The following is a 24,331-nucleotide window of genomic DNA, read 5'->3' as shown; positions in this document are numbered from 1 at the left end:
ATATCCAATATATATATTTAAAAAAATTGCTCCTGGCACTCTGGACCATGGACTAGAATTAATAGAATGATATCACAAAGATTATGACCCAAGTGGAAAATTAGCCAAGAGGTCCACAATATGTTTGGACTATGTTGAAACGCAGAAAATAGGACCTGAAGTGACAGATAGTAGCTCCTAAAAGATTCATCCAAATTATGAATTTCAAGGAAATACTGACAGATCAATGTTAGTGCTAATGACCTGAAAACATGCAGAACATTCCACCACTAAAAGCATACACACTTTATAAAGCTCATACAGAAAATGCTATAGAACAGATCACATGCAAGGCCAGTTTCAACAAAGTTAGAAAGAATGAAATAACTTAAAATAATGCTTCAGACCTTAAAATGATGAACTGAGAAATTGTAACAGGAAGAACTTTGGAAAAATTACATGCAAATGACACAACATACTTCTGAACAATCAGTGTCAATGGGTCACAGAAGAAATCAAAATGGAAGTTCACAATATCTGGAGACAAATGAAAATGTAAACACAACATATGGCAGCCTTTGAAATGGAAGAAATAGAATTATAAAAGGGAAACTCACAGCAATAAACACTACAAAAAAGAGAGCTGGGGCCGGGCGGTGGTGGCACACGCCTTTAATCCCAGCACGGGGGAGGGGGGGGGGGCGGCGGTCTACACAGTGCGTTCCAGGATACAGCTGTTACACAGAGTACTGAGAATGCAGCTCAGTAGTAGACCACATGCTTAGCATGTATTTGGCCTACAATCTGATCTTCCCTCAGGAAAAATGCAATTAAAAGAATACATGTATAAAACATGAAATATAAAACCCCCAGATGAAACTATTCATAAAGGTTCCGATATATAGCATACCAAACAATAATCTATGATTCAAAAACACTGATAACTAAACATCAAAATTGAAAACACAAGGCAATAGGAAGACCATATTTCCACATAACATAGTTTTTATTAAGACTGAATGAAAAATCTCAAAGTTCAACAGTAAAAGGAACAATCCAATAAAAAGGGGAACAAGGGACACTCGAGTAGAGAATTCAGAGAGAAAAGAAACTCAAATACTTTAAGCCCTCAAGGATCTGTGAGACCAAACCCGAATGCCTAACATTTCCATAGGCAGAGCTACTACAATTGTCTTACATGAAAACTGAAAAGACAATTGAACTCATCCCCACTCTTACCACAGAAATGAACATTGCTACCACCCAAACCTTGTACCTAGAGGGTGAGAGGGATGACTTAGTGTTTAGGAGGGCATAGTGTCCTTGTAGAGGACCTTATTTGGATTTCCAGCACCCCTGTCAGGCAGTTTCTAACTGCCTGCAATTGCAGCTCCAGGGAAAACCTGGTACCTCTGACATCCAGCCTCCACAGGCCTGCTACTCATGTGCATACACATAAATAAAGATTATTAAAATAAATCTTAAAAAACCTTATACTTACGTCTTTCTGAAATTTGCTCATAATCATCAGAAGTAGAAATATCACACATGTTCAACAACTAGAGAATGCAACTGAAATTGTAGTCCTCCCACACAATGAACTCAATACTTGGCAATAAGGAATTGCTCTAATGGTGCATGTAACAGCAACGGTGAATCTAATTTACATTTAGGAAGTCAAAGCAGACACGGAATTCTATGCATTGTAGGATTCTGCTTATTTGACCTTCTAGAAACCAAAATTTCAGCTACGTATATAGAATAAATCAGTTGTTCCCATGTATAGAGGTAAGGAGGGAATGAATATAAAAGACCTCCTACTGCTGGGTATGACTGTATGTATCTGCAATTCTACTACACAATTCAAGGTCAGGCAGGGCAACACAGATCCTCTGTGTAAAACACCAAACTCCATTGCCTAAAGTGACAGAAATATTCTGCATGAACTAAAGATATCATATACTACATATATATCTACACACATAACTTTTGCTGAACTTATAAATTAAAAATTTCAAAAGACACAATACTTATGAATTTAGTAGAACCTTAGAATAAGAGAAGTTATATTCTAATTGTTTAAAGAAATATTCGCATTTATTCACTACTGGTAGTACTGTTATTTATACAACTGTATTGTGAATAAGTCAAAAGCACCTTTATAATGCCCAAAGAAGTCTTCAAATAAAGGAATACATTGGTAGAAATTTATTTTCATACAAATGTACATACAATGTTATATGCTATAAAAAAATGGGCAAGGCCCAAAAGTACTGTAACTGGGTAGTATCGAAATAAATGCAGTAAAGTACATACTCTATGTAGACTTTATATTGTATTTATCAAAGAACATGACATAGAAATATAACTTTTAAATTTTGAAATGAAAAAAATACCAGAATAAAAATATAGAACAACAAGTATATACCGTTATAAAAATCCTTCTCCACAGCAGCAGTTCGTCATATTTTGGAACTGCCATCATGCATTTCAGACTGACATTGTACGGCTATGGCAGCTCTGAGGATGGTCGGGACACTGTTTCCTGGACACGGTCCCCCCATTCTACATTTTCACTCAGCTATTCAGCACTTCTTGTGCTATCCCCGCTCCTTGAGCCTTTTAACATTATATCAGACTCAATTAAAAGCATACTGTTTGCCAATCCGGTAAACAGAAATCTCCATAAAAGCAGTGACATTTAAAAGTGACAAGATACTGAAAAGCTATGGATTGTGCTCCACAGAAGACAGAGAGCTCATTCACTACATTTTCTTCACTCATTGTATCCGAAGGGGAAACAAACAGTTGCCTTCTAAATTCATTCACACATATAAGAGATCCCAATTTTACTCCTTCCATTGATAAGAGCTTTCGGGTCCATTATCTGCCAAAAATGTCAAGCATTTGTGGTTTGGACAGGGCAAGTTACAACCTTCCTTTACATTATCTTAGGGCACCACTCCCATTGATACATCCAGAGAGCAACATGGATTCCATTCCCAACATTCACTGAATTTTGATCCACAATGGAGCTTTTTATTGATTCAAAGGAAGAGATTCCTGAAACACATCGGGGTGGGGGAAAAGAACAAAAATTCTGTTAGGACACACAAGAAAGAAGAGGCAAGATCCAAGATAAGACATAAAGCTTGAGTTAAATGTCTCCTAGGAGTTCAGTGGGACAATATTTGAAAGTCAGAAGAGTTAACACATCTATGTCCTATTCCACCCACCACAAGAGAATTAACCAAATCTCCTAATGTCCATGATTTACTAATAAAACTTTACTCAATAATTACCCCCAAACAAATTTTAGTCCCCGATGACCAAGCAAAAAGAGAGGGACTACTGTGGCTGTAGTTTACACTTGCATATAGCTTCTCTAGTTGCCAAAATAGGTGTTATCAGACTAATGAGCACTCGATAGTATAGCATTGACGATTAATTCAGCTTTCACTGGTGAATGAAAGTTTGCAGCTACTTTCATATCCACTGCCCACAATATTCATGCAAAGGTGGAATTTTATTGCTCAAACCCAAATACAGCTTTAGAGTCCTGTCTTCTGACACTGCACTACAGAATGGGGATTTTTGACTGTTGGGGGTCTAAAAGTGTAGGAAGTCTACCATAGTATAAGGATTTATGTATTTTACATGTGTAAAGACAGCAGCACTGGGAAGGAATGGTGTACACACACAAATGCACAAGAAAGGAGGGACATGTAACTGAAAAAAAGCCTCTGGTTTCCTGGTGAGCAGAGGTTTTAGGCAACCCTGTTGCTTTTATTTTTCGTCTAACTTAAAACGAAGGGTGCTGTTCTGGGACAGAAACTCATTGGCCAAAAGACTCCATGTTGAGGACGAAGAAAAAAGCATGAGAAACAGGGATACACAGCAAATAAGTCTGCTTGCAGTGCTCATTCATAATAGGTCTGTTTCTTGTAAAACCTCAATGCCATTTCTCTGCATTTTCCAATAGCAATAGAAAAACACTAGCATGTGAGGCAATAAATTGGATGTTTCCTGATCCAAGAATGTTCTTTATTGGTGGTGATGTCAGTTAACGTTCACCCACCCTGTTCTGATTAATGAACGTACACACTATTAAAATATTGTGTAATCACCCCTGGCCATAGTGGGGATTGAAGCTTACACGTCTCATGTTGCTTGGCAAATGCTCTACCACTGTTCTATGTCCCAAGAGGTCAACATCCAGATTGGGCAACGTTCGCTGGGCCATGTATGTCCACGATCACAAAAATTGGAAGATAGAAGCAGGACTGCTACAAGTTTGGGGCCTGGGGGATCTATGTAGGAGTTTACAGTCAGGACTACCTGGATAGATCTTGTTTCAAACCAAGGAAAACCATGAATGTCCTCCAGAATAGTTCTTAGGCAGAGTCTACTCCGGACCTCATATCCTTCCAGGACCACTTATGCATTTCTGTGCAAGTCTTTTCTTGCTAGCCACCCTCAATTAAGGCAACCAAACGGTATTTTTTCCCTGTAATCACTAGATAGGTGCCCTATTCTCTCATATCAACTATATACTCTAGCCTTTGTGCCTGCCTAAAGAGTACATAGAAAGTGTTCCTAATCCATACTTTGCAGTTCCCCTTACGCAGCTCCATCTCTGAAACCATGTCCCTGGATAGCGGTCTCCTCACAGCCCATGTCTGAAAAGGAGAGGTTTCGTTCTTAAGTTCTTTCCTTCATAACTCAGCATTCATCAGTGAACAGGTAGTTCCTTTAATCTAAAGTTACCATGTTTCTCCAAGATGCAGGTTTTACCCTCCAGGGTGGTTTGAAAGAGCACTGTCCAAGTACAGTTCTGTATTTGAACACTTGGTCCTCAGTTGGTGGCACCTTCTGAGAATGTTATGCGACCCTTCAGGAGTGGGCTCTCTCTAGAGGGATGCCACTAGGGGTAAGATGACGGTTTTCTAGCATGCCTCACTTCCTGTTCTAGTTCTGCCTGCTGATCCTAAAGCCATGCCTCCCTGCCCGATGCTGGGTATTCCCTGCCCTGGCAATGTGGAAAATGTCCTTCTGGAGCTAAAAGCAAAAGAAAGCCTGCTCTCCTCAATCTGCTCTGGGGCATGGCATTTTTGTTCACAGTCCTAGAAGAGTAACTAACATACTCCCTAACCCTCATATGTATCACCCAGGCCTTCATTCCCCCATCCACAATGTCACTCTGAAGGTCTGCAAACACAGCTGATTTTCCCCAATAGAAAAAAGGTGAATATATGACTCGCTGTAGGATGCTGAAAGGGTTGGTTAACATGTATTCTCTTTGTCACATACATTAAGAGAAAGATATCTCATGGGGTAATAGAAATTAAGCAAGCATAAGAAAAAGGAAACATGAGTTTAGTAGTTGGTAGATAGGACTGTGGAAGCCTACCTATAAATGTAGTTAAGGGGCTACAAAGCAGGAGGGACCGACCCTAGGATGACTGTGGCTTATAAGTTTTAGTTTTACTCAATCACTGGGCAAGCCTCAGTGAAACATTTCACTATAAGGATAAGAATTTGTACTGTATCAAGCTGGTAATAGAAAAATTAAATTAAAATAAAATAAAAAGAAAAGAAAATAAAGGCGCTTTGCTTTTATATTGGGGGGGGGGGAATAAATGCAGTTTAGGAGAAAGCTAGGCAAAGTTGAAAAGGATGAACTGAATACCAACCATAAGAGCAGACCCCATATTGCAAGGATGAAGCTTTTACTCAATGATCACTGTGGTTCAACCTAGGGAGTAATTGGTAGCAATTATAGTAACAACAGGAGCCACACAACATCTAAAAGCAGGCAATCCCAAAACACAGGCATATAAATGGATATTTCATAGAAAACACATGATCAAATATGACATTGAAGGTATTTGGGCTTCTATTCTCCCTTTTACACCCTCAGCACAGATTAGAACTTGCTATAGAATGCTTTTTACAAAACACAACCGAGACACACATTATCAGTCAGTTGGAAATGGTCCACAAGTATATTCTCTATCATTACAGTACACAGCACAGTCCTCATTCCAAGACTGAGAAGACAGGATTAAGCTTCAGTACGTTGAAGAGACCTCAGATGCTGTAGGCAACTGGCAGGAACAAGCTGAGCCCATGGAGATCACAGAGCAGGCGCCCAATTAATGTCTGTTGATGATTCATTTTTTCATTCAACAAACATTTAATGAGGCCTACAATGTGCACTGGATTAGGCACTGTGAATACAAAGACGAATAAGGCACCGTCCTTGCCCTTAAGGATTTAGTCTGATAGACGAGAGCCATAGCCACGGACAATGATAATACAACCTGATAAGTGCTAGAACACTTAGCAGGTTGTATTATATCCATCCGAGTAGGATTTCTTCAGAGGAGCACCACTCCAGTTCGCTGCTGGATCCATGAAGTCCTGAGCATCAAAGTGTGCTGTTGTTTCTTTCTCTCAGGCGTTGAGTGTCCCAAGAACCAACCAAGTTTTAATTATAGAGTGCCTGATATGTTTTACATATATCTTCATGGAAACTCTGAAAATTAAGCATGGCATGATTGAAACCAATATTTGGCGTGTTGGGTATAGGCATTAAATAACATAGCTACTAAACAGCTAGAATTAGGTTTCAGTTCTGCGGTGACCATTTCCAAAGCAGCCTTTTCTGTGGTTATAAAAATGGTTTTATTCAGGTGTAACCCAAGTCTTCAACAGTTTTTAACTTAGAACAAAGAGCAATGGCAATAGATTACTAATCAGAATATGGATGGAAAAACCATCTAGTTTTCTACATGGACTAGCAGAAAAAAATATCTAAAGTGATTTTACATGAGTCACTGAAAACAATGCCCCCCATCCCCCGCTAATATCCCTGAACAATTCAATGGATATAGTGGTACTTATCTCTCTTCTTTAATCCCTGTCATATTAAACATCATTAACAGTAACTATAACTGACATATCTTTATTACTGGACTTTTCTACAGACTGAAACAAATAATTCAATAACCTCTTATATTCTAAGCAATCTTAACTACTGGGCAAAAACTACATCAGTAACTATGGAAGCAGTCTAAGAACAGGCTAGCCAATGCCAAAGCCCAAACCCTAGGTTGGTTTCCTGCATAGCTCAGGGCTTCCTTTCCCAAATCTCCCCTTGAAGTACTCCAAGTTAGTGATTAATATAGGTGCTCTTGAAAAAAAATCCATCTACCATTTCTCCTGGTCATAAATCCATTACTTGAATCCTAAAGATTAATAGTACAGGTCTGAACTAGAAATATGTCATGAGTTTTTTGTTTGAGATGGGGTCTTGTTATGAAACCCAGACTGGCCTCAAAGTCAACATCATCTTCCCATGTAAGCATCTCCAATGCTGGGATTATATGCATATGACAACATGCAAGGTTTTATGTTGCTTTGAGAAGAGAAAGTCAACACTGGCTAGTTTCAATTATTGTATATATTTGTGTTTTGAAAATAAAACAATGAACATTTTTAAGTCTCTAATGCAGCAATGGATCCAATAACAAAGAATATTTATTTCTTTAAAATCCCTCACATTTTTTTTAGAACAAAAATAAAAGTCTGGAGAAACTGCCAGTGAAAGCAGAGCAGATGGGATGAGAATGATTACAGCTCTGCTGTTATTTCAGTGTCTCACTGAGAATCACCACTTACTTGCTGTATGGAAGTTTCCAAGAATGTAATGTATTCTATGGAAAGTAAACTAAACATCCATCGATGGAACAGGAGAAAGAAAAGTGGTAAGACTAAGGGTGCACATTTTTACAATTAAAAAAGTTTTGGTTTATCTTTTTGTTTCTTTCCTCTAGTTAGCCAGTAAGTTGCCTCTAGCTAACCCTTTTACATACACTACAAGAACTTTTGCCTGTGACTGTTCGGCACTACCACTAGAATCCTCAGAAGCCTCCCTGTCTGGAAGTTCTCATAATACAAATCCAAGCCAAGGCCCTGACCTTAGCAACACTTATAGCCTAATGGCCTTTATTATTTTCCAATTCACCAGTCTATGTCCATGCTTTCACCAATCGCCCTCTCTGTTAAGATCCATCTCAGGGTTCCTCTAGATATCCCATCCCAAACCTCTCTTTGACTAACTAGTCAACCTTTAAGATTTAATCATAGACTTCGGTTGCCTGGACCTCTGGCATCTTTAGGCTTAGTAGAAGGATTTTCCTCTGAACCACATGGCACTTTGTAATTCTTTTCCCTAAAGAGTATATATATTGAATTGCTCGAATTCCCTATGTCCACGCTGATCTTTCCCACTAGATTGATAACTCACACAGGGCAGGAACTGTAACTAATTCCGTATCCTGGTTGTTCAGAGGATAACTAAAGCAGGATTGTTGAATGAGGGTCGAAAAAAATACTAATAAATGAGTTGAACTGTGGGGAAACACACTGAGCTCAACATTACAAAGAAGTCTGAGACGGGGGTTGGGAGGAGGGAGGGGAAAGACAGAGGCAGAGAGAGGGAAGGAGACTCTTCAAAAAAAGTACCTTACCGGCAAGGTGTTGGTGGCACACGCCTTTAATCCCAGCACTCGGGAGGCAGAGCCACGGGGATCTCTGTGAGTTCGTGGCCAGCCTGGGCTACCAAGTGAGCTACAGGAAAGGCGCAAAGCTACACAGAGAAAGCGTGTCTTGAAACCCCCCGGCCCCCCAAAAAAGGTTGTTCTCAATGTTCCTACTTAATGAACTTGGGTTGGGGGTTCAGATTACAGTCTCACAACCAATTTGAAATAGAAGCCTTTCTATCCTTAAAGTCTGAAATTGACAACTTGTCATAATCAAATAGTCATCTCTCTGCACTTAACAGTAGTTTGCTACTTCTAGATAATGTCTGAAGCCTGATTCTCATCCACACTGAATGAAATAAAAACTTGCACTGTAACCCATTTTCTGGTAGTCGTCTTGTCAATCAACCTTTAGTTCAGGAGCAGAAAATACCCTTACATGAATCCAAGCCAATAAGGATGTCAAGAATGCAAATTTCCTCCATAATCAGCTACTTAAAACATTAAATCTCCTTTTGAACTGTCAGAAACATCAACTAATGTCTGCAAAAAATACTTTACCTAATATAGTGAGATAGTACCAATCTCACTATGAGATTCTCACATAACACCAATCAAGTATGTATAGAAAATGATTGTTATTTTCATAGAAAGCTTCTCCAAATACTATATGTAGGGTAAACTGAATAATCTCCAGAAATTTTTTCAATGCTATGTCCTGTGTAACACACATGCTAGGGAAGTCCTCTATCACCAAGACACAGCAACAACCTCCAAAAAGGTATTATGCCTGATACACACAAGTTTCTGAGCTTGTTTTCAACATATATATTAGGTACACTAGTGGAATCTAGCCTTCCAATTTCACCAAATTATTAGAATTAAAACTAAATTCTATGAGAAGACGGAGGTCAAAACATGCTTTGCCATTAGTTAGTCACCTTATGAAACATCTCTGGAATGTCTCAGAAACTTGTGGTAGTGCTCATTAATGGGAACATGTCAAACTGGGACACACACACACAAAAAAACGAGCCCTTCAAAGAAGTTAAAGAGTCAAGTTGATCTTCACCATTAGGGGTGTGCAAGTCCAACATGGGCCTAGCATATGCAAGGTCCTGGCCTCAAACCTGAGCAATGAAAAGCAGACACTCTAGATATAGAAAAGGGCTGCATCATATATTCATGGCTCAAAGACGCTAAAATGGGGAAGCTTCAACATCACCACAAATTGTGTTGAAAAGGGAAATACCAAGTTAAAATCAAACATAAAGACTAAACAATACTACGGAGTTAAGTATTGTACACAACCATGAGGTATTTTAGAAGAACTACAGTCAGTCAACAGCAAATTTAATGAAAGTCACAAGAGTGTAAATGAGGAATAAAAAAATGTGGATAATGGTCAAACACTCAGTATGACGAAAATGTAAATTACCCAGGATAATCGACTTTCATGAAAAATGAGAACCTGCAGCATTCCTTCATAGATAAACAAAAGGAAGAGGAATTCAATAGTATCAAATCATCTCAAAGGAATTAAAAAAATCCCTCCAGGGCAGGAGGCAGAAATTCCAATGCACCAGTAAAGCTGAAAACGCCATTCTCATCGTCAAGTTGAACTATAACTACTTAATGCAATAGCGAGAAAGCCATGTTAATGTGTCTCGCATATAGATGTAATTTATATAGTACAAAAGTTGGAAAGGAAATGGAGACACAGTGAACTTTACTACTAATTTGAAAACAATTATTTCAAGTTAAAAGATCAATTTTAATACTAGAACAATCAGAAAAAAGGGTGGGGGGAGCCAACACATTACTATGAGAAAGAGCATTTTACTCAGGATAGCTATTTAGCAACAAGGAGAGTGAAGAATGGGGGAGACTGAGTTGTTCCTTATTAATCAGCACAACAAATATTAAATGAAGAGAATAAGGCTTGTGAAAAATGGTATGTGCCAGATAGGGTGGTGTTAACATACTCCCTTAAATCTAGCACTTGGGAGGTAGAGCCAGGTGGATCCCTCGGAGTTCAAGGTCAGTCAGGACTACATAGTAAGATTCTGTATCAAAAACAAACAAACAAAAAATAGGAAGTGCTGTAAAAGACTTGTGAAACTATCAAAGTGCTCTATAAACATACATGTAAAATAAAATAAAGTAAAAAAACACAACAAATAAGGAAAGAATAAATAAATGTCATTTACACATATGTACACACACACACATACATATAATGCATATGGCACAAAATAAAGAAAAATTTGAAAGCTGCAGAAACAAGCATGTTTGTTTCAAAGTGTTCTGTTGTGGAATACTTGTTTACACTTTGACTTTGCCAAGGCGCCTTCTGACTGGTTTAATAAAGATTTGAAGAAAGGTGGGTCACCAGTCAGACTCAGAGGAAGCAGGATAGGCAATAGAGACTCCAGGGACACACTGAAGAAGACAAAGGTAGAGAACGGAGGAACTGAGAGCTAGGTGGAATAAAGCCTGAGCTAAGGCCTAGTTTTCATGTCCTGCAAAACAGCTGGTACACTTTATCCCCTAGTGGGGTCGACAGTGGAAAGAGGTTAGTCATGGAAAGAAATCACTGGGAACAACTGATGTGATTTTCAAGTTTCTCCTGTGTTTGAATACCTCATTTGATAATGACTTATCTTAGCTATAATATCAGTGTTTGTTCTTTTACTTGAAACACTCACTTAAGAGGATTCATTGCCCTGCCCAGCATTTTCTCAATTGGGAACTCTAGCTGGCTGCTTTAGAGGCTTCTATTGGAATTTGTTTGCTTGTTTGTTTTTGGTGTTTTCGAGATAGGCTGTCCTAGAACTCCCTCTGTAGATCAGGCAGAACTTCAACTCTTGAGATCCGCCTGCCTTGACCTCCTGAGTGCTGGATTAAAGGTGTGCACCACCACAGCACAGCTTCTGTTGAATATTTTTGAGCAGCAATTTTTTTCTCCAAGTCTCACTCAATAAACCCACTAAAAAGAAAATTGGAGACACCACATGTTTCTCCAGAGGAAGAATAGGCCTCTTTTGATCGAAGGTCTTACAAATGAAAAAAAACCTAGTAGTATATTAACACTGGTTAATATACATAGCTTGCTGTCTAAGCAGACAATATACTGTTCACTTTGGAAAATCTTACAATACTTCCTTTATGAATACACAGAAATGACAAACAAAATGTTGTTTTGGGTGTATGGGGTGTATGCATGTGTGTGCACAGGTACATGTGTTCGTGCATGCTTGTGAGGCTAGGTCTTCATCACTCTAGAGCCCAAAAAACTTGCTAAGATGTTGCGCTCTCCAGCAGGAAGTAGCCAGACTTCATTTCCTTTGTATATAAAGATATGGCATAAAACACCACACAAAGCCAAGGCACTAAAACTAAACTCAAAGTTCTACTAAGCCAGATATTTGGGGGTTTCCCTTACCCCAGACATCTGGTGGTTACAAAAGGAGACAACAGACCCTGCATTGTCAAAAATGACTTGTCTAAGGTAAACCCTTTCTGTCCCTAACAAAAGGCCCTGTCCCCGTTCACTGTACTTAGTTGGAAACAAAACAAAACAACCAAACCAGCTTAAAGTCAGATGGTGTTGGTGCCCACCTTTGACTCCAGAACTTGGGAGGCAGAGCAGAGGGATCTTTCGGACCAGCCTGGTCTACAGATTGACTTTTAGGACAGCCAAGTTTACACAGAGAAACCCTGTCTTGAAAAACAAAAACAAATAATCAAAACCAGTTTAAAGCGTATACTCAGCATTCTCTTGAACTTTGGTCACTGAGTGGCTGATCACGGAGTTGTCAGAAATCCAGATACCACGTCTCTGGCATTAAACAAAGGCTGCTGTAGCAATGCAGCTTGTCAAAATCTCAACTTTTATTCTTCCCATAAACTTAATTCTTACTAGAATTCTTGAACAGAAGTTTTGGTATTCGTATCCCGTACAGCAGTCAAATTACCCTAATACCATTAATGAGAAACTACTAATACTGTGAGTCATTATATCCTTAGACCACCTTAAACAATAAATCAATGGGCAAAATATAACCCAGTTTTTCAGCACAATGTTGAAACCACAGCAGAAAATTCCTAGTTGATTACAGTAAATGATTTTAGTGCTATTACTAATGCATACTTGATCATTTGCAAATGATACAATGGCCTTGAGGTTTATCATTTGACCAGTGGGTAAACTGATGGTTTCCAAAGGGCAGGGATACTGCATACCAGGCAGAATTGTATCTTAAGTTCCCTAGATAACACATACTTAGGAGATAGGCAGTGACTGCTCGGAATCCCAAAACTTTAAGGACTGCTTTGCATTTGTGATAAAATGATCCACTTTTGTTTACTTGACCTTAGTCAAATTACACACGTGACTGGTCAAATCTGATTGCTTAATGGGTGTAATTGCAGGCACTCCACTGGTAAACACCTTCAGGGTAGGATCTATGTGAGAGACCTAGAAGAGAGTCCAACAAAAACTGTCCTTCTAACTTGTGAGATTTAGTTTAAGGTAAAGGACAAATGAAGGAAACAAACCTTTACTTTCCAATGAAAAGATAGTCTATGTCTCACATGGGGCATTTCAACATTACTGAGGCAGACAAGTAGAGAAACAAATACAGAAATCCTACCCACACTCTACAATCCGGGGGGGGGGGGGGGGGGAAGGTAATTATTCTCTTGAACCTTCTCTAATAGGTAGGGACAGGCACCCTACTGGGACATATTCTGTTAGCCCTAAGCTGGCAAATTTGCTAACACCAAGATGTGTAGTGCTACATCCTGTCCCCAAATCTCCTTTCCTAGCTGCTGAATGGAGTCAGAAAACCCAACCACAGATTTGTGCTACCATCATGCTCAAAAACAAATAAAAAACTCCTTGCTATGGCTCTGACCCGTTTCTCTTCTTGTTGGGAACTCAATGCTTCTCAAATGCTGGGGGGAGACGCTCAACATGTGTCGCTTCATTGTCTATTTCCATGGCATTAATAACTCATCTAATAAACTCCTTAGTTACCAGTAGTTCTTGGTGTCCTCTTGTACACCTGGCCCTTCCATAACCTAGCCCTTTTTTAGGTGCCCTAGGTGCTGGAATCTGAATTTAAAAACTAAGAAGGGGGCAATTCACCTGCCTTAAGCACTTGAAAGCAGAGGTAACATGAATTTCCCATTATGCCCAATCATGCTCTATTTAAAAAATAATTATTATTTAATCTTGAGTATGTGACGTGAGTGCATGTAGAGAAATGGACAACATGGAATAATCTTCTATCGTAACATTGTTACTTCTCAAGATTAAAGTAAAACATATCATTCTTTTCCTGAATGCTTTTTTTAAATGTGATGATACTGGGATTTGAGGAAGTACGATGGATACATTCAGGGTCATAAGAATAGGCACCACCAAGCACCTCATCTCAAAGGTCAAAACTGAATGTTGTGTGAGGAATACAATTAATTTTAGCTATTCTACATGACAGCGATAAAAAATTTACCTTCGTTGGTGTTATCACGAACTTTTCTGACATGGATTAGAAAAGCAAAGGACACTACTATATTTAGGCTCTTTCCTCCTCCCGATGACAAGACTATTCTTTAGTTTCTTCATTACAAATCTTGCTGGGCGGTGATGGTGCACACCTTTAATCCCAGCACTCAGGAGGCAAAGCCAGGCAGATCTCTGTGAGTTTGAGGCCAGCCTGGGCTACCAAGTGAGTTCCAGGAAAGGAGCAAAGCTACACAGAGAGACACTGACATGAAAAAACAAACAAACAAACAACAAATCTTTCATAAACAATGTTAATGCCCACAAGCTCCGTCCTGAAAATAAAACCATCGTATTATCATATTTTCTTGTCTACACCTAACTTTATTGGTTTTCTTAGTCCACCTAATTTCAAGTGCAAGCACAAACCTTGTCCTTCAGAATATATACTACTCCTCTAATTTATAAGGCAGGTACAGCAAGTCCCCAAGGAAAACACAGATAATAGTACTTGCATAAAATACTCCCCGTTCTTACATGGCAGAGATGAGTGAAAACTACAGTCAAGTGAAAAAGACCTTCTCTAGTTTCTGAAAAAGGGAAACTTGAAATTCCGGCAGCACACATAAATGACTAATGGCTAACTTACTTAGAATTTTATCCCCTGAGGAAGAAATAAGGTGTTAGTTAACTTTTAAAAAGAATAACCTTAATTGTGAAGAGAAAACTAGTGTATAAAGTCAACTTGCTATGCCATAAGTGATGGCTAACTAACTCTACACTCAACACTCGAAAGGTCAACTAGTAGTACCAGCAGGACTGGTACTAATAGTTGCTGAGGGTACACTATTCTTAGATTGTTAGCACTTTGAAGTACTATGCATCCTTTTTCTTCTTTGAAAAATATATCAAATTGATGTCCTTTCCCTCTTATCCCAAACCGTCAAGTACCCCGACAGCTACCTATCTCTTGTACCCATCAATTTCGGGAACAGAATTCCTGAATATTAGTTTACTATTCCTCTCATAGGATTTCCATTTTGCTCTGTAATAGATGAGAAGCCAAGCTATTAATCAAGCTAGTACTAATACTGTTTGATTTAGTTTTGAGTCAGCTCACAGATGGAAAGGAGACCGATTAAGGCAATCATAGTTAAGTGATGCTCATACCTAAAAATCAGTGGAGCCTAACCGTGAACTCTCTATTGAGCAGACACTTTATATAAGGATCTGTGTCCCTTCTCAAAACACTTACCCTTGTGCTAAGACTGTGGTGGTTAGCAATGGCCAAAAAGATGTGGCTTCCAAAGACACAACAGGCTGCCCTCAGTGTAAGTCTAACACCGAGCCGTCATTTGGGTGACCACTTTGTATCTTTTAAGTAAAGAAAGCTCCCAGATTGTGCCCAAGTTTTGCTTTCAGAGTACATCAAATGTCAAATGGCTGAGTAACCATGCAACAAGCGTCATTTTTGGAATGGCTAAGGGAGCAGGGTAAATCTTAGTGACTTTTTGGGCTGCCATTCTTTTTTTTTTTTTTTTTTTTTGGGTTTTTCGAGACAGGGTTTCTCTTGTGTAGCTTTGCGCCTTTCCTGGAGCTCACTTGGTAGCCCAGGCTGGCCTCGAACTCACAGAGATCCGCCTGGCTCTGCCTCCCGAGTGCTGGGATTAAAGGCGTGCGCCACCAACGCCCGGCGCCATTCTTTTAATACAATTCCTCATGTTGTGGTGACACTGAACCTTAAAATGACTTCCGTTACTACTTCAAAACTCTGTTTGCTACTGTTATGAATCATAGTGCAAATATCTGTTTTCTGATGGTCTTAGGCGACCCACACAGGATTCTTGATCCACACATTGAGAACGACTGCCATAGAGAAAGAGAAAAAGACTGCTATGTAGGCAACAGCTAAAATGTTCAAAGGCAGTTGAAGATCGAGGAGGAATACACCCAGAAAAACCATGCAGGCCTTGATTTATGGCACTTGCCGTAAAGAATCTTTGTCTTGGTAGTTTTATAATGGATCAAAAGGCAATCCTGATCTCTGTGAGTTCGAGGCCAGCCTGGTCTCCAAAGTGAGTTCCAGGAAAGGCGCAAAGCTACACAGAGAAACCCTGTCTCGAAAAACAAAACAAAACAAAACAAAACAAAAAAGGCAATCCTGAAAAAGAAATAGCTGGGTGGCCATCTTGCCAAAAAGCAAGAGGCCAGTTTTTCTTGCTCATGACAGCTACAGCACCAGCTGGGCAGAGATGCTGAACTCATAAGTAGGGGGATCATATTTTTAAGTAAGTAAGTAACTTGCCTGGTAAGATTGTTCAGTGGGTAGTATGTGTGCTGCCAAGTTTGATCCCCACGATCCATATGTTGAAAGAACAGACACCTACCTATTTATCCTCTAACCCCTCTTTAAAAAATAAATAGGCAAAAAAAATAAACATAATTTTTAAAATGTTTAAGTAAAGATACTGTTGTCCCGAAATGCTTGGCGTCCTAGAAAAGGGAGTTCTCTATTAGATTAGGCTAAGGTTCAGAAATGGCATCTACTGTTACCAGAATTACACTTTAAGTGGACTCTGCACTTCACTAGTTGGATGACTTTTTAAAAAATATAATGAAAATAATAGCAGTAATTTTACAGTGACATTAAAAGCATATTAAAGGAAGGCTATTATCTCTCAGCCAAAAGAATGGCATTTACCTCCAGGTGCAGACATTCCATTCTCCCCTCCCATACAAACTAATCCAGATGGGCAGAGTCAAATACTTGGTCAAGGACCTTCCACCCAGAAAGGCATGTTCACCTTGAGCCATGCTAAAGTGATAGAAGCACTCATTAACCCTTCCCAGAGATATTAACTTAGCCCTCCCAGAGTTCCTACCAGCAGTGTGGTCAGACTCGGGATCTTACTAATATCCCGAAAAGTTCCAAGGGACCTCACTATTATTTCCAAGTTTAACACAACTAAGAAAAAGTTTCTGGGATATTTGAGAGCAATGCTTGTGAACATGAGTAATATCAACTGCCCATCAGAAAGAAACATATTAGAATTTACTCTCTAAAGGCCAGGGATGTTAAATAGTGCAAGAGAGCATGTATAGCATACTTTGACCCTAGGTTACTCATATACCATCACAAAAGCTACCCATTGTTATTAAAATAGTGTTTAAAAAATGTATACCTGTCGGACAATGGTGGTGCATACTTAAATCCCAGCAATGAGGAGGCAGACGCAGGCAGATCTCTTAGTTGGAGGCCACCCTTCTCTACAAAGTGTGTTCCAGGACTACTAGGGCTGTTACACAGAGAAACCGTGTCTTGGGGGGGGGGGCCGGCGGGGGCGGGGATTGCTGTATAACTATTGCTGAAGACACCAGACATACTGTTTATAAAATGTAGTGACCACAAACCTTCATTCATGTTGCCTAACTTTCATAGTACTGGTGGGTGCTCTGTAGGCTCTTATGGGGAAAAGTTGCGAATGCAGTTATGAACTCTATAAACTGAAATGACCAAAATGGCATTTACCATGGATATAATAGTGGTACAATGTTATGTGGTAGGCTAAACATTTTGAGTAGATTTATGGATTTCTCTGAAGGGTACTCTGTTTGGTAAAGTTACGAAATATACTAAGAAGATCATGTTTGCTGGGCAGTGGTGGGGCTCGCCTTTAATCCCAGCACTCGGGAGGCAGAGGCAGGTGAATCTGAGTTTGAGGGAGCCTGGTCTACAGAGTGAGATCCAGGAGAGGCACTAAAACTACACAGAGAAACCCTGTCTCAAAAAACCAAAAAAAAAAAGAAGAAGATTATGTTTGTCCAATGATAGATTTCTATGTCTTCAACTGAAACATAAGAACATGCTAAACTTTTTACGTTTTGTTTGGTGGGGTTTTGGGAAGGGACTGATTGAGACAAGATTTCATGCACCTCAAACTTATGTAGCTCAGCTCTGGATCTGCTAATTTAATCTCACAAGAGCATGTGTTTGTTACAAGCTTGTAAATATTCCTGAACAATAGGATCCTAAAAATGTTTCCAAAGTTGTCCATCATGATATGCACCTATATATAATCCCATCACTCAAGAAGGCTGAGAGGCAGGAAGATCACTGTGAAATTGAGGCCAACCTGGGCTATATACTGAGTACAAAGTCAGCATAGGCTATATAGCAAGACTGCTTTTCAAAAACATAAAAACAAATAAAACGAAACACACATTATCAAGGGATGGAGAAATGGCTCAGTAGTTCAGAGCACTGACTACTTTTCCAGATGATCTGAGTTCATCTCCAGCATCCACATAGTGGCTCAGAATCATCTATAACTCTAGTCTCAGGGAAATCTATACCCTCTTCTGACCTGCATGGACATATGCCTCGCAAGGCAACTGAATGATGTAAACATGTTATACTAGTAACATAAAAAACTGTATGTGAGAGATGATTCCTATAAAATTAATAGTCACGGTAAGAGACTCATTAATTCAACTTTACTGGGTACCTACTAGGGATCAGCCAGATTTAAGCAGTTAGGTCATATCTCCTTGCAATAGGTTCTTTGTCCCTGTACCGTTACAGCTGCTGTATGAAATGGTAAGCATCCTATATACAGCTCTCCAAGTGTATGGATTCCATGGGAATGGAGGTGATACGCACTTTTTAAAAAAGTGCCTTCCCAATTTCCAATGCTGATTCTAGGCTCAAATTACCAGACTTCAATACATCAGGGCCACCAGAACGTGAATTCCTTAACTCACGATGTTTCTCCTCCCTGCTTCCCGACATCCTTAGACAAGAGTACATGACATTCGTCTTCCTAGGAACTTGAAGGAGGGATCCCTTGTCTGTCTCAAGAACCTTAGCTCTCCTCGAATGCCTGGCCATATTGTTTCTAGCTGGGGCATAAACTCTCCTTAGAGCCCTAGCTGCCTTTTGTATGTAATATTAAGAAATGTCTTACCTAAAAGGACAATTTGTCTGTGTCCCTCCTGAACCTCAAACCAGAGATCCTTCAGAGAGAGATGGCTCAGTTGGTGAAATATTTACCTTTCAATCATCAAGGCCTGCCTCTGGATCCCCAGAGCCCATGAAAAAACCAAGGAAAGAACTCTGGGGTGTGAGGTGGAAAACAAAGGATCCCTGAGGCTAGCTAGCTCAGCCAACAAAGGTGGATCAGTAAATTCTAGGTTAAAAACCCCCCATCCTAGCAAACGTTGATCATCAGGACTGCATAAACATGAAAGTACACTCCTACACATATGCAAATACACATACAAATACGAACTGAAGCAGAAATAAATGACTTTAAACTGAACTACAAGACGCCGGGCGGTGGTGGCACACACCTTTAATCCAGCACTCGGGAGGCAGAGGTAGGTGGATCTCTGTGAGTTTGAGGCCAGCCTGGTCTACAGAGTGAGTTCCAGGAAAGGCCCAACCCTGTCTCAAAAAACCAATAAATAAATAAATAAGTAGATAGATAGATAGATAAACAAACAAACTTAACTACTTGGGATGCAGAGATTTACTCTAATGACAGAGGAATCATCCTAGGTCAATGAAATCCCATACAGAACTCAGGTCATACGTTCATATTACTTAAACATTCTTTTTGTAAGTTTTTACCTTTTACCTTTTAAATTCCTTTGTAAGTTTTATGTTCTTTTCGTTTGTCGAAGTATCTCACATCTAAGACCTTCTCAGCCAATAATCCAACAGTGACTGAGTTAACAAAACCGATTGCTGGAGTCAGTGGTGCTATGCTTTGATCACCAACATTTAAGAATTCAAGCCCTAACTGGATGGTGGAAGCACATGTCTTTAGCCCCAGCACCGGGGAGGCCCGGAACAGTACTAGACTCTGTGCGTTTGAGGACAGCCTGGTCTTTCAGGACAGCCAGAGCTGTTACACAGAGAAATTCTGTATCAAAAAAAAAGCAAAATAAACAAACGAAACAAGAAAAAAGTGGGGGGAACCGACTATATAGCACAAAAACTTGACAGAGTGGAAAAACATAAGATAGAGACAAAATTCTGAGGCAATAACCACCTAGAGTTGGAAATTCGTAGAGGCTTTTCTCTAAATCCAGCAAGCAATTTGGAATTTAGAGGGTTAGGTCCTGCCAGCCTATGGGGAACAGTTGGGAGTAAAGAAATGTGGTCGCCTTTGCTCTCAATATAATAAAATGAGGACCATTTTGTTGGCCAATAATAAAGTCCTGGCATTTAAAGCTACTAAAAACAATGCAGAGGCACATGGGAGCTTAGTCAATGAACAGTGTTTGAGGCTTGTGCAGGTCTCTGGGGTCTCGGTTACTCCTTATTCTCCTATATAGTAGCTTAAGAGCAACCACAGTATATTCAATGTCTGAGTGGTTAAGCTCTGATAAAACATTATTTTAACTGACAGAAATTGAAATGAGAATTTCTAATTCCTATGTGCTATGAAATAATATTTTGGCTTCTTTCAAGCAATAAAAATGCAAAAATTAGTCTTTACCAACAGATTATACAAAATAAATAAATAAACAAATGTGATAAACCAGACAGTTGAACTCAGAGACTCAGAATTGGCCATCTGGGGGCTGGAGAGATGGATCAGTGGTTAAGAGCACCGGGTGTTCATCCAGAGGATCTGGGATCAACTCCCAGCACCCACAGGGCACCAAACAACTGTCTGTAACTCCAAGATCTGACATAATCACATAGACATACAAGCAGGTCAAACACCAACACAAATAAAAAATAAATAAAATAAATCATTAAAAAACAAAGAATTGGCAAACTGAAAAGATGGTCATGTGCCTTTTATTTAAAAAAATTTATTTGAGTGTGTACCTGCTCGTCTATATGTTAACCAATCCATGTAATATCTTTTAATATACTGATTCTATTTAATGAAATAACATACATTGCTTTTAGAAACAAGGACTTAGCATTTCCTTTGCTAAAAGGAATGGCTCTTGTCCTCACCTTGGTCCAAAGGTCACTAAAACAAGGACAGACCCTTGAAATCTCTACCTTTAGTTTCTGTTTTCTTCCCTTTTGATTAGATGGCTGATGTTAATCATCCATGAGTATCTAAAATCTGGAGATGCCTAACCTATCTTATCTTTAAGACTCAAAGCACAAAGATAAAACTAAGGAATTTCATTGTCAGCTTTTACAATGCCCTGTGCCAGACCCCTGAAAGGTGCCTGAAAGTCTGTCTCAGGTCTTTGTCCTGAGAGTCAGATTGATTACACCTTAAGCAAGCCACATTATAATTTTACTTACAAAAGAAAATTCTCGAAAATCTGAAGTATACCAGCTCAAATACTCTTACTAAACGTTTAAACTTGAAAGTTTAAGCTTTGATTAATCTTTAATTCTTATTGTAATCCTTTGAGACACGTAGTTTCAAAAGCACCAGGAGATATACGTAGACATTGTAAATATATCTAATCTCAACTCTCAAGAAGCCTTGCGATTATGTACTGTATTTTCCCCTACCACCCCATGAGCTTAAATATTTAATAAGCTTGCTAACTTTGCTTCACTGTGCTCACCCTGGAATTCAAGCATCCAGGTTTACCTTCGTAACATTCTCTAAGTAGAAAGGGACCTCCTCAGGTTGCAGGGTTAAGTCTCCCTCCTGCCAAATATAGGGACATTTTTAGAGGCCACATCGGGGAGCCAACTATTAACATTCAGAGGAATGCAGCCAGAGCAATACATACCCTGCAATGGGGCACCGCCCCTAGAAACAGAATTGAAATATGCCATCAGACTTCACCTAAAATATTAATTAGGACTTGGGTACATAATGAAATAAAGTTAGACAGGAAGTGATGTGGAAAGCTCAGCAAAAATGCAGCTGAAACAGATTAGGAGCACTATCACAAGACTTTAATACCAAGGCAACTTGCAAATCTACCTGAAACATTGAGCAACACAGCAGTGGCTGCTTACAGTGGACTTATGAATGAGTAAACTTTTTCAGTGATGGTAAATTATCAATGAAGTTCTCAATGATCCCTATCCTTTACTATCTGTGAGAGGACTGAGGAACTTCCAGTTAAATTCTTGAGAAACACCATATACTTAAAATGACTTAAGTGAGCTAGCCTTGGCACCCCAGCCTTCAAAAAGAGACAGGAGGATTGTGTTCTAGGCCAGACCGAGCTACACAGTAAGAGCCTGTCTCAACAATTATTAACAAAGATTTGGGAGAGGGCTGAGTGTGTAGGGCCATAATTCTTGCTACTCAGATGGCTGAGGCAGAAACACTTCAAGATCAAGGCCAGCCTGGGCAACTTAAAATAGGGCTTAAGGCCATGGCTCACAGAGCACTTACCTAACATTTTTTCTCCCCAAGACAGGGTTTCTTTGTGTAGCTTTGTGCCTTTCCTGGATCTCACTCTGTAGACCAGGCCTCGAACTCACAATGATCCACCTGCCTCTGGCTCTCAAGTGCTGGGATTAAAGGCGTGCACCACCACCACCCAACACCAGTAGGCATGGATCCATGTGGCCAAGTCAGTAATAGAATGTTGGCCTAGCATACACTTGGTACATGGTCCTGGGTCCTTACCTTAGAACCACAGGAAGAAAAAAACAAACAAACAAACAAAAAAAAAAAAAAACAAAACCAAACCTATGGGGGCAGTGAGATGACCCAGCAGGTAAAGGAACCTGCCACAGCACATGACAACCTGAGCCCAACCCCCAATATGTACAAGGTGGAGAGAACAGACTCTGCATGTTGTCCTCTGACCTCAAGGAGCCTGCTATGGCCCTTCCACAGGGGCACACAAAAAACAAATCAACATCTCCCTTGTATGCTTTCCTTCCCTCACTGTCTCCCCTCCCTCCCTTCTGAAGTAAAGCAGTAACAACCTGGGGCTGAAGAGAGGGCTCAGTGGCAAAGCACTGTCGGTGAAAAGTTAAGAAGCCAGGTTAGGATCCCTAGCACAAGCTGGGTGTTGGATAGTGTGGGCATAATAGCTCACTTGTAATCCAAGTGCTTGTGAGGTGGGAACAGGGACTGCCCAGAACAAGCTGTCTACCTAGACTAGCCAAACTGGAGGGTTCTGGGTTCACTGAGACTCTGCCTCAATTATAAGGTGGTGAGTATCTGAGGAAGACAACTGATATCAATAGACACCAACACACAAGGAAACAAAAATACACACACACACACACACACACACACACACACACACACACACACCGCAGAAAAACTTAAGTCTTAAATAGCTGGGTAAGTAACATGAAAAAGGAAAACAGCTTATCATACAGTACAGTAAACATTAAATGTCACTTGACTTTAAAGACATGTTTATAGGGCATGATAGTTTGTTCATGGCATTTCATTCAGTATCTAGTAAATTAACCCACAGTAGGGAAAACAATTACATTAAATGAAAGATACACAAACATATAGCTAGGACAAACAAAAATTTACAATAATATTTATTCTTAGTAACCAGATGGGGGCTACTGTTTTCTTGGATTTATGTACATATAATGATCTTTTCTTTCCTAGATTATTTCATTCTACCTTACTGAAATACATTCAAAACTGTGGTCCAGTAGTTCTGACCTCTGCCCAAAGGAACCTACCAGGTTTCATCATGAATTGAACAGCAATTGTTCTACATCCCCTTATTTCATAACATAAGAATACGGTAACATGACAATGATACAATTACAAAGAAGCAGAGGCTGTGAGATTATTAAAGTAGCTGTAAACATACTCTGGTGTCCTGAAAATACTGGAAGCAAAAATCCTTTGAAGCTATCCATATTGCCTTGTAGAGCCAGAAATTCTGGCAAACTTGGATTGACCTTACCAGACATTAGCAGTAGCCAAGTACTAGCCTAGCCTTTCCCTGCAGATGTGTTTTGCACATTAGGTTGGTCAGGGCTTCAAACACGCTCCCATTCTCTTAGAGAATCACTTATCTCTTGGCATCCATTAACCTTTACGGTAAATTAAAGAATAGCAAAGGTAAAACAACACAAAAACCAGCTTTTCAAGGAAAAGGAAGACAGTGAATACCAGGAACCATCTCACACATGTACCCATCTGGATCCTGCAGCCATTTGCAACTGAAACCCCTGAAACAGAGGATGGGAGAAGTCAGTTGTTAACTGTACATTAGAAAACATAAGAAACAAGCAGAATAAAAGCAGAGGCATTATCATATAAACCAAGCTAAACTAGAACTGGACAGGTCTAGCAATTTGGGTTCTCAGTTATTGGAACTGGGCTATTTAAAGGAATCAGTAAACGGAGGTGAAAGAAAAGGA

At 39.6% G+C, this 24,331-nt stretch overlaps 1 long non-coding RNA gene across 13 annotated transcripts in view; it reads right to left on the bottom strand.

Annotated features, from left to right (window-relative positions):
- Nucleotides 1-966: 966 nt before the first annotated feature.
- LOC107403015 (uncharacterized) overlaps nucleotides 967-24,331 on the bottom strand; it is a 59,887-nt gene continuing 36,522 nt past the window's right edge. For 9 of the 13 annotated variants that reach the window (XR_013048008.1, XR_013048001.1, XR_013048007.1 and 6 more), the window contains one exon: nucleotides 967-24,139. This is a non-coding gene — a long non-coding RNA (uncharacterized LOC107403015). The remainder of the gene's footprint in view (nucleotides 24,140-24,331) is intronic. The other 4 variants (XR_013048009.1, XR_013048006.1, XR_013047999.1 and 1 more) reach the window with 3 other exon arrangements.

The sequence above is a fragment of the Peromyscus maniculatus genome, chromosome X (genome assembly GCF_049852395.1).
Source record: "Peromyscus maniculatus bairdii isolate BWxNUB_F1_BW_parent chromosome X, HU_Pman_BW_mat_3.1, whole genome shotgun sequence".
NCBI lineage: Eukaryota > Metazoa > Chordata > Mammalia > Rodentia > Cricetidae > Peromyscus > Peromyscus maniculatus.
Note: the sequence above shows the minus strand (reverse complement) of the source record. Positions and strands in the feature narration are given on the sequence as shown.